We start from the raw sequence: 12,142 nt of genomic DNA, 5'->3' as shown, positions 1-12,142 counted from the left end.
GGGGGAAGGGTGGCCTTGGGTGTGAAGGGATGGGTAGATATGATGGTAAGAGGGGAGCTAGTTCAGTGGTCGGGAATAGTAGTGCAAAGTGTGATGATGAATTTACTTTGGTTAGTCGTCGTTAGTGTGATAGGGGAGGTGTAGGAAGTAAGGTTGGCAGTGGGTCTTTGGGATCATCACCCCCAAGTACTAGAGTAGTTCATGGCTCTCTTGGGATTATGGGGTTTATGAAGCATGTTGATAAACGAAATTAGTTTGACATCCTGAGAGATGAGGGGTGGGGGAGGACTCACTGGCGTTGGCTTTAGTATAGCTTGACCCTGATTCGTTGCTTGTTATGGATGGGATAATTGGGAGTGTGGGCGAAATCCCAGTGAGATGTGGGAGGTAGGAGTCCTTGGAAGTATCATGATCTGGTGTTCCTGGAATCTTATGGGGGTTGAATGACCTTGTTAAATGTAGGGTGGTGGCAGATTTTCTTTATTCTTCATCTGTTTCTTTTTGCTGTTTTCTTGAGACACGGGTACGACAGGAGAACTTTGATGTGGTGTTGGGCAGGTTTGGTGAGGCTTGGATTTGTGTGAGTAGCTACAGTACGAGGGAAGTTAGGAGGATATGGGTGATGTCGTGGAGGAGTATTTATGATTTTATTCTAGATATGAGTGGGGATCATTTTATTTTTAGGTCCTTGGTGGATATTATATCTAATGTTCGAGTGAAAGTTGGTGTTGTTTATGCTTCTAATTTGGTGAGTGATAGGCGAAACCTATGGTGGCAATGGATTGATTTGTGTTCTGTTTGGCAGTCTCCTGACACTGTTATGGGATTTTAATGCTATTCGTAATAGTTTGAAGGCTCATGGTAGTTGTCCTAGCTTGAGAGAGTTGGAGGAGTTTGATAGGGCGATGTTGGAGGTGGATCTGGTTGAGTTGGGTGTGGTAGGTAACTAGTTTAGTTGGACTAGTAAGGTTCAGGGAAGTGGTATCAATTGTGGCTAATGAGGTGTGGAAGGTGGCTTTTACTTATTTTGAGGTTAAGGTTGGTCAGTGGGGGATTTCTGATCATAGTCCTCTTCTGGTTTCTACGGGCGAGGCTTGGTGTCATCCGCCTCCTTCGTTTTGTTATTTTACCAATTGGGTGGAGGCAGATGGTTTTATTAATACTATTAAGTCTGTATGGAGAAGGTCCTCGGACTTTGGGTTTCCACTTGTCAAAATGTGCTCCAAGTCAAAATTTGGACGAAGTTTGGATCAAAAGGTACTTATGAACCCTAGAAAGGAATTTCGTATGTATTGGACGAAATATGGCACAAAGTGTTAAGAAATAGACTAAAAAGGACGAACTTTGTTTTTCTACTTGTCAAAATGTGCTCCAAGTCCAAATTTAGGGAACTTTGGTTCAAAAGATACTTATGAACCCTAGATAGGAGTTTTGTACCACTGTGGATGAACTTAGACACAAAAGGTCAAGAAAGAGTCTGAAAAGGACGAACTTTGGGTTTTTACATGTCGAAGTCTTCTATAATTCCAAATTTGGACAAACTTTAGTTCAAAAGGTACTTATGAACCCTGGAAAGGACTTTTGTACCTGTGTTGATGAACCTTGGCACAAAATGTCAAGAAAGAGTCCAAAAAGGCGAACTTTGGGTTTCTACTTGTCAAAATGTGCTCCAAGTCAAATTTGGATGAAGTTTGGTTCAAAAGGTACTTATGAATCCTGGAAAGGAATTTTATACCTATGTGGATGAAGTTTGGCACAAAGGGTAAAGAAAGAGATTAAAAAGGACGAACTTTGGGTTTCTACTTGTTGAAATGTGCTCCAAGACCAAATTTGGAAAAAATTTTGTTCACAAGATACTTATGAATGTTGGGGAGGAGTTTTGTACAAGTGCAAACGAACATAGATACAAAAGGTCAAGAAAGAGTTTGAAAAAGGATAAACTTTGGGTTTCTACATGTCGAAGTCTGCTATAATTCTAAATTTGATGAAGTTTGGTTCAAAAGATACTTATGAACCCTGGAAAGGAGTTTTGTACCTGTATGGATGAACCTTGGCACAAAATGTAAAGAAAGAGTCTGAAAAGGATGAACTTTGTGTTTCTACTTTCGAAATGTGTTCCATGTCCAAATTTGGACGAAGTTTTGCTCAAAAGATACTTATAAACCCTGAGAGGAGTTTTGTACATTTTGGACGAAATTTGACACAAAAGGTCAAGAAAGAGTCTAAAAAGTACGAACTTTGGGTTTCTATGTGTCGAAATGTGCTCTCAGTCCAAATTTGGTCGAAGTTTGGTTTAAAAGTTACTTATGAACCCTGGATAGGAGTTTTCTTCCTGTATGGATGAACTTTGGACCAAAAGGTCAAGAAAGAGTCCAAAAATGATGAATTTGTGGTTTCTACTTTTCGAAATGTGCTCCAAGTCAAAATTTAGACGATTTTGGTTCAAAAGGTACTTATGGACCCTGGAAAGTAGTTTTGTACCATTGTGAACGAACATAGGCACAAAAGGTCGAGAAAGAGTCCAAAAAGGACGAAGTTTGGATTTCTACAAGTGAAAGTCTGCTATGACTAAAAATTTGGACGATTTTGGTTCAAAAGGTACTTATGAACCCTAGAAAGAAATTTTATACTTAAATGGATGAACTTTGGCAAAAAAGGTAAAGAAAGAGACTAAAAAGGACGAACTTTGGGTTTCTACTTGTCGAAATGTGCTCTAAGTCCAAATTTGGAGGAAGTTTGGTTCAAAAGATACTTATGAATACTGGAGAGGAGTTTTGTACTAGTGTGGACGAACTTAGATACAAAAGGTCAAGAAAGAGTCCAAAAAGGACGAACATTGTTTTTCTACATGTTGAAGTCTTCTATAATTCTAAATTTGGACGAACTTTGGTTTAAAAGGTACTTATGAACCCTGGAAAGGAGTTTTGTACCTGTGTGAATGAACCTTGGCACAAAATGTCAAGAAAATGTCCAAAAATAACGAACTTTTGGTTTCTGTTATTCGAAATTTGCTCAAATCAAAATTTGGATGAAGTTTGGTTCAAAAGATACTTATGAACCCTAGAAAGGAATTTTGTACCTATGTGGACGAACTTTAGCACAAAGGGTAAAGAAATAGACGAAAAAGGACAAACTTTGGGAAATGAGTTTTGTAATTCTTTTGGTGCGCGCGTAGCTTCACAGCGTCTCACTAGGAATGATTTCGTCAGGCACTTCTCGTCTTTGTTAGGGGTCTCGTTCCTCATCCAGCTTCGTCAAGCGATGATTGGGAACTTCCATCCAACAAGTTAGGGTTTGATTTGGAGCATCGATCTATTTATTTCATTCATTTGGAATGCGATTTGAATCCGGATATGATTTCGTCGATCTATTTGGGTTTCGTTGATTTCATTTGTTGGAGGGTGGGAAGTTCATTGTGGGGGAAATGGGGGGCGATCTGGGTTGTTTGGGTTTTGGGCCGAGAGATGTTGGGACAGTGGAGGTGCAGAAGGTTGGGTTGGAGTGTGAGGGGATGGGTCGTGAAGTGATGGGCTGGGTGCAAGTCGAGGCATCTTTCAAGTCAGTCCAGCGTTCTTTGGCGGTAGTCAGATCCGGTTCTAGGGATCTTTGGTCCGATTCAGTGGACATTCAGTCCGATTCAGATAAAGCTCGATCTGGTTCTGATGTGGACAGTTTGGGTTCGAAGGGTAAGAAGCCATGGGCAGTCCTATTTGGCTCTAATTTGAAGGGGGATCTAGAGTTTCTGCCTCCGTTGGTTCTAAATGATAAGGTTATTGTTGAACCATATGAGGAGGTTCTTGATGCGGGTGTTAGTTTATAGGAGAAATCTTTGGTGGGTTAGTTTGTGGATGCAAAGTTATTGTATGCTATGATTTGCCACCTTATCTAGAGAATTTGGGGTCGTGTAGAGATGCCCACGATTACTTTAGTGGAGAATGGCTTGATTACCTTTCAATTTGTCAAATGAGAGTCCCGAGACTAGGTGTTGGAGAATGGTCTGTGACACTTGGGCGATAAGCCCATCTTACTGCGACAGTGGTCCCCAGGTATTGTCCCTAAAACTTTCTTTTTTTATTCTGTCCCAATCTGGATTAAACTGGAGCATGTGCCCTTGGAGTTGTGGACGGATAGGGGTCTAGCAGTGTTGTCTAGTGTAGTGGGTAGGAGTTTGTTATCCCTGTGTTGTACAAGTGGAAACCTCGTAAGTGTGGTTGTTGTGGCTCGTTTGGGAATTCTACAGTTATGTGACCGGTTAATGAGGGTGCTCCGAGGTGAAGGGTGGTAGTGGGTGCATAAGGATGGGTGAAGATGCTAGAGAGAGGGGAGTCAGTCTAGCGATTGAAATAGTAGTGTAAGGTGTGATGATGAGTTTACTTTGGTTAGTCGTTGTCGACATGATAAGGGATTGGTAGGAGGTAGGGCCAATAGTGGGTCTCTGGGATCGTTGCCCACGTGTAGTAGAGTAGTTGGTGGCTCCCCTGGGGTTAAGGGGTTTGTGAAGCATGTGGATAGGCAGAATCAGTTTGACATTCTAAGAGATGAGGGAGGGGATTCGTTGGCATTTGTTGTAGTATCTTAACCCTAAACAGTTATTTGTCATGGATGGGATTATGAGTACAGGTAAAAGCCCAATGGAAGGTGGTAGGTGGGATTCCTTTTCAGTGTCATGATTTGGTATTCCTAGAATGTTAAGGGGTTGAATGACCTGATTAAGTGTAGGGTGGTGGTAGATTTTCTTTGTTCTTCCTCTGTTACTTTCTACTGTTTGCTTGAGACATAGGTTCGACAGAAGAACTTTGGTGTGGTGTTGGGTAGGTTTGGTAATGCTTGGATTTGTGTGAGTAGTTACGGTGTGAGGGGAGTTGGGAGGATCTGGGTGATGTGGCGAAGGAGTGTCTATAATTTTATTGTGGATGGTAGGGGAGATCAGTTTATTTTTGGGTCTTTGGTAGATATTGCATCAAATGTTCGAGTAAATGTTTGTGTTGTTTATGTGTCCAATTATGTGAGTGATGGCAGAATTTGTAGTCCCAGTTGATTGATGTTTGTTCTGTTTGACAGTCTCCTAGTATTGTTATGGGTGATTTTAATGCTATTCGTAATAGTTTTGAGGCTCATGGTGGTTGCCCTAGTTTGGGTGAGATGGAGAAGTTTGATAGGGCGTCGTTGGAGGTGGATCTGGTTGAGATAGTTGTGGTAGGTAACTAGTTTACTTGGACTAGTAAGGTTCAGCGAAGTCGTATTTTATGACGGTTGGATCGTTGTTTAACTAATGAGGCGTGGAATGTGGCATTTCCTTATTCAGAGGTTAGGGTTGGTTAGTGGAGAATTTTTTATCATAGTCCTATGTTGGTTTTTACTGGTGAGACGAGGTATCGTCCGCCTTCTTCATTCCGTTTTTTACCCATTGGGTGGAGGCAGATGGTTTTCTTGATACTATCGGGTATGTGTGGAGAAGATCTGTGGATGTTTCTCCTATGGTTAGTTTTGTGAGAAACTTGAAGTCCTTAAAGCTGGTTTTGCGTTCTTCGTTTGGACAAAATATTTCTATGTTATCTACTGAGGTGAGGGTTGCTAGACAGTTTATGGAGGCTACTCAGGCTGAGGTTAAGAGGGATCCCTCTTTGGAGACTGTTTGTTTGGAGGCTGCCTGGGTCACTGAGGTGTTTGGATCAATAGCTAGATTGGAGGAGGCATCTTGATAAAAGGAACCACTTTAATCACGTATGAAAACCCCCTTTCTTCTTGGTGAACCCCCACAACGATAATAAGAATAACCCACGACAAACAAAATGATAACAACCCCAAGAAAGCTAAATAGATTTCGCTTGGAAGATTAATCGATGATCAAGAAAAAAGGAGAACTTGTTCCTAACTTCAAGATTTCAATCTCTCCATAATCTAATTGATCAAACTAGATTGAAGTTCTAATACATGCATTCTAAACACAAGAATGCAAAGAAAAAGCATAAAGCTTGAGAAAATAAACTATAATGAAATTTCATTTAAATTCAAAGTGTTGTTCCAAATGACAAAAGTACATAGGTATTTATACTAATTGAAAAGACAACTTGAAAGAACACAACCTTTTACCTACTTGACAAGATTCAACTAAAACTCTTCAACTACATATATGAACCTCCATAAATGTAAATACATTGTTATAAATGATACATCTAATATTAAATATGTGAATGAATCTGAATTTCCATATTTATTATGACTTTTGGTGGATTTGAATCTTGAAGGGTTGTAACTCTTCATACTTGGAAGCTTAATTTGGAAGTAACCCTTTTAATGCTCCAGTTCCTAATCATTGTCAATTATTTGCTTATCACATCTTTACAGCAGAAATCTTAGGTGAGATGGTTGGAGTTGGGTGATCAGAATTTGGTGTTTTTTCATCATTGTGTTCGCTTTTGGCGTAGTAGTAGTGGTCTATTTTCAATTGTGGATACTGGGGGTGTCCTTCAGACTGTTCATGATCATGTGGCGGGGATGGCCGTGGATTTCGCTCGTGGTAGTTTGGGAGCTTAGTCTGCGAGGTATAGGGATTTAACGTCTCAGATTGAGGATATTGTTCAGTTTCGTTGGCCTGTGGAGTGTGTGATGGTGCTTGGGCGTCCAGTGGGTAGAGATGAGATCCAGAAGGCTTTATTTTCGATGAAGTCTGGTAAGGCTCCTGGTTTGGATGGGTTTCCTGTGAAGTTCTATAAATTTTCTTGGAGTGAGGTTGGTGATGATTTTTGTGATGCTCTCATGAATTTTTTCGAGTCTTCATATCTTTCTTGTGGAGTTAATGCTACTGCTATTGCTCTTATTCCTAAGCATGCTGGGGCTGACCGTATGGAGGATTTTCGGCCTATTTCTTGTTGTAATGTTGTGTATAAGTGTATCTTTAAGATTCTTGCTAAGAGATTATGGTTGTGGTTGCCTTCTTTCACTAGTGGTAAATAGTCTGCTTTTGTTCCAAGCAGGTCTATATTTGATAACATTTTATTGTGCCAGGAGTTTGTGGGGGGTTATCAGCTAAATAAGGGGAAGCCTCATTGTGTGTTGAAGGTTGATCTCTAGAAGGCTTATCATTCAGTTCATTGGGATTTTCTTTTTGGTGTGCTTCTTGCTATTGGTACGCCTGTTCAATTTGTTAGTTGGGTATAGGCTTGTGTTACGTCTATAGGATTGTATCAGCAACAGCAGAAGCACAAAGATCATCTAAGCACTCAAATTCACTAATTTTGACAAAATATAAAGCATGCTCTTGCAAAAAACAAGTGAATTTCAAGACCTCTTGTAGAACTTCTTCAAAGCTCATTCTCCAGCTGCTATCTTCTCCAAATCTTGTTGCAGACCACCTCAAGATCTTCTCTACTATTCTTTTGGTGCTTTAGATTGAGTTGTGGGACTCAAAACAAGCTTGAATCAAGGGATGAATGAGAAATGCTCGCTACAGTAATCTTATTAAAGAACTCTTTATTCAACCCGAATTTTCTCTAAAATTATCTATAGATTGCATGCTCGATTATCACTCCAATCTCTTCATTATATTGCAAATCAACATGCAAAGAGGAGACTTGCATGAGTTGCAGCTCATGCTTCGAGAAGATAAGGCCAAGAATGCTTCTTGTGTGAGCAAGTGAAGAAATGGATAATGGAAAATCAATATTTTCCATTTTAGTGTTTTGTTTTCTAATTTTCAAATTTTATCTCAAAAATAAAAAAATTGATTTTATAAAATCTATTTTGATTTTAAAAAGGAAAAATCAATTAATGTCACAAATTAATTATTAAATAAAACTTAATTAATTTAATATCAAATATTAAATTAATTTTAACACATATCCATCTTTATATATTTAAATCATATTTAAATATATAAGTTCTTCTATTCCGTTTAATTATCAAATTAAACATGTAATTATATTTCATATAATTACTAATTCCCTTAATTCTAATTTGAACGATTCAAATCAACTTATCGCGCTATTCTAGAGCTAGTCCGTTACGAGCTAGTAGGGGGCCTCACGGACCTACAGATCATGGGCTCCAACGATCTGAGATTAATTGACTAAACTCATTAGACCAAATTAATCCCCGTTCGTTGAGTCATGTAGATTATCTCTTCAAGATTACCATTCAAAAAGGCAGTCTTGACGTCCATTTTTTATATCTCATAGTCAAAATATGCAGCAATAGACAAGAGAACTCGAATAGATTTTCTCATAGCTACAGGAGAGAAGGCTTAAGGCTTCTTCATAGTCCATCCTATCTACCTAGTTATAACATTTTGCTACTAATCTATCCTTGAAGGTTTGCACCTTTCCATCTACACCTCTTTTCCTCTTTTAGATCCACTTCCAATCTATAGGTTTTACCCTTTTAGGTTGGTCTACAAGTTTCCAGACAGAATTGGAATACATAGACTCCATTTCTAGATTCATGACCTTAATTCATTCACATTTTTCAACATCTTCCATTGCCTTCCTATAAGATAACAGATCCTCAATATCATCATTAATAATTTTTTGGGGTTTTGTTAAGCCCATGTAGTGAATAGATGGGTTCACAACCCTCCCACTACGTCGAAGTAATCTCAACTCTTGAGATGGATTAGTTTGACTAGAACTGACATCAACAACTCTTGTTGATGTACTAGCCTCTTCAACAACTTTTGTTGAAGTTTCAATAGTATTTTCAGAAATTTTTCTTAAAGCTATTTTGCTTCGGGGTTTCTGGTCCATCATGTAATCTTCCACCGAGAATGTAGCATTTGTCAATACAAACACTTTGTTTTCATTTGGATCAAAGAAGTACCCACCTCTCGTTTCCTTAGGGTAGCCTATATAAATAGAAATACTTTCGAACGAGGTTCCAATCTTTTGGGATTTGTCATAAGCACATGGGCTGGACATCCCCAAATTCTGAAGTGGTATAAACTACCTTTGCCTAGTAGAAGTTCGTTTATAGTTTTTATAATATAATTTAAATATTAATTTTTTTATCAAAGCAATTAGTGGAATTTCCTAATGTTTTAAGCGTATGAATATGAAATTTCTTTTTCTTTTTTTAGGGTTGTAAAAAGAATAAGAAATCTTTTGTTTACTCAATTAAAATAGTTGAAAATGGTGCCTTTTTTGTTCAAAGAATAAAATAAATTTACGGGTTAACCTTTCTTTTTCATATCTTTGTTTTATGATTTTTGGGATGGGGAAAATTAGAATCCCCATCACCCCAATAAACCAAAAAGTTTTTATTGATTTTTTGTTTTATTATATATTTTATATATTATATCAACTATTCATAAAGCATTCATACTTCCTTCACCTAAAGCAGAGCTTGATTTAGTAGCACTTTCCAAAAGGCATGAACGCAAATAAAAAACATCTATCAGATAAGCTTTGTGACCCGACGGTCTTTATAAAATAAGAGACATTTGTCGATAAGCTTGTGCTTGTTTGGAGGGATCATCATAAATGATTGAAGTGTGTTGTTTCTATACATAAAATATTTAGCCAAAGCTACTCTTATATAAGGGGCAAGGTATTGTTATGTAGCAAGAGAATTTGCCGTTTCGGCTACTATAATAGTGTATTCCATTGCCCCCCTTTCCTATAAAGTAGCACTATTTGAGCCACAAAAGATGCATTTTGACCAATAGCTACACAAACACATATTACATTTTGCCCTTGTTGATTGAGAATCGTATTCGTGGCTACTACAGCTTTACTAGTCTGCCTATCCCTACCTTTCCACAACTTCAAAGGTGTTTCAGAAATACTCTTTGATGGAACCTTGTTCAAAATGTGAACAACAATCTCCACTGCAAATCCCCAAAACGAGTCAGGAAGTTGAGTTTCATCATAGACCGTACCATGTCCAACAGGGTTCTATTTCTCATTTTCGATACACCAACTAAGGTGTACCGGGGACTAAGAGTTGAGACATTATTCCATGTTCTATCATATAGTTCTGAAATCTTATGTCCATATACTCTCCACCACAATCAGATCGTAATGTTTTATCTTTTTACCTAACAAGTTTTCAACCTCAGTCTTACATTCCTTGAACTTTTCAAGTGTTTCAAACTTGTGTTGCATTAGGTATAGATACTCGTATCTTGAATAATCATCTATAAAAGGGATGAAATACTTATGCCCTTCTCTTGCTTTTACATTAATTGGACCACAGAGATCTGAATGTATAAGTTCTGAGGCTTCTTTGGCTCTATAACATTTTCCAGTAAAAGGTAGCTTTTGTTGGGAATGGCCTAAACTCGCAGTTCGTAAATGTTGTTAACATACTCTATTTAACAATAAAAAAGTTGTTGAGTTTTTATTTAATAAATTACTATTGATATTGCCTCCTTCTATGAAAATCTAACAAACGAATCCATGGCTATAACATGAATACTTTAACTTTATGTGGTCACATAAAAATGGATAAAGTTTTAGTAAGTAGCCTAAATAGTCTATAAGTATATGGATGAAATTGGGTACCTCATCCTGGTGACACTATTGGATGTTGCCCATTTTGTATATTATACAAATGATGTGATCCAAAACTCATTCATGTAGAGACATGTGAGTGGGGGCATCCTATGCAATGAGTTTGCATAAGATCGGACCTTGAAATAGTCACATTTCTTTATAACAACCATTTACTATTAAAACTGACTATCTCAAACTGAATGACTTAGGGTAACTCGATCTTAATCCTAAGTTAATTATGAACTCCTGTTTATTCGGGATTATCCTTTAATCTGCATAGGTGAGAATAGTCCAACAATACTGCTCAATAACCCTCCCATTTTGGGGATAAGACTGGATAGATAGCTGGGGGCATAGCCTTACAATTTGGAATTCACTTCTACCCGATTAAGGGTTAGCAGATGGGTTGTTCTCTTAAGTGCTGACGACTTGTCTTGAACAATGGGTCCCACCCTCTCTTGGAAGAGAGGGTTATGATTTATAAGTTGGACTATAAATCAATTGTTCAATGGAGAATCAGTGGGAGCTTAAGGAACAAGATGTATTATAGGGGTAAAACGATAATCTTTGACCCAGCTGTAAATACGAACGACTTGTGAAGGATTGACTTACCGATTATGGTTAAAATGGACAAAATATATCTATAGTGAGGAGAGTGGAACTATCGAGCTATAGTGGAATGTCTTGGTAGTTAACAAATAGTAATTAATTTGTTTTAAGGAGTTTAAACCAAAATTACAAGTCGATGGAGCTAATTATCTGTAGGTCCATAAGGTCCCTCTACTAGTTCGTAATTTGGATTAGTAAATTGAGTAATCTTAATAATATTCGAAATTAGGGTTTAGAATTTGAAATGTTCAAAATCAGTTAGGGTTTCTATTTATTATATTCGATACAATTAAAAAGTTTAATTTTATTGAAATTAAATGAAATTGGAGAAACGATTAATGTTTAAATATTATTTAAATATTAATTAAATTAATTTCATTTTGAGGAATTGGATTTTATTAATTTAATATTAGATATTAAATTAATTTTAATTAAAAGGTTTAATTATTTAGTCTTATTTAGAAATTAATTAATTGAATTAATTTTATAAAACAAATAAAATTAAATAAGTTTAATTTACAAAATTTGATTTTGGAAATCATTTTTGGAAAATCATTTTGAAAATTGTTTTTTCAGGGTGGAGATTTCCAAAATGTTGGAAATCTCCACTATACAATGAACTTCCTTATTCACTTCTCCATTTTCTCCATCAAGTAGGAGTTGCCCTTCATGCAAACCATGTATTTGCATAGTGAAAGCTCTATAAATTTAAGTGTTGAAATTAATTATGATTCATACTTACTAAGAACTTCAATAGAAACTCTGAATAAATTATCAAACACTTTTCATATCCTATATACTTCTAGCTCAATTTAGTGTTTCCACTACACAATCCTTGCAAAAGAATAGTAGAGAAGGTTTTGGTGGTTGTCTACTTGAAGATTGAAACTCTTTCACGTAGAACTCAGCTGGATTTGATGAGGATACTTCAAAGTGTTAGAGTTAGAAAACATACAGCAGAAGTAAAATGGACCAATAAGCATTCTAATTCATTATTTTTGGCTTTAAATTAAGCATGTTCATAAACTAATAAAAGGGTTTCATGA

The sequence above is a fragment of the Benincasa hispida genome, chromosome 12 (genome assembly GCF_009727055.1).
Source record: "Benincasa hispida cultivar B227 chromosome 12, ASM972705v1, whole genome shotgun sequence".
NCBI lineage: Eukaryota > Viridiplantae > Streptophyta > Magnoliopsida > Cucurbitales > Cucurbitaceae > Benincasa > Benincasa hispida.
This window is presented reverse-complemented; position numbering follows the sequence as displayed.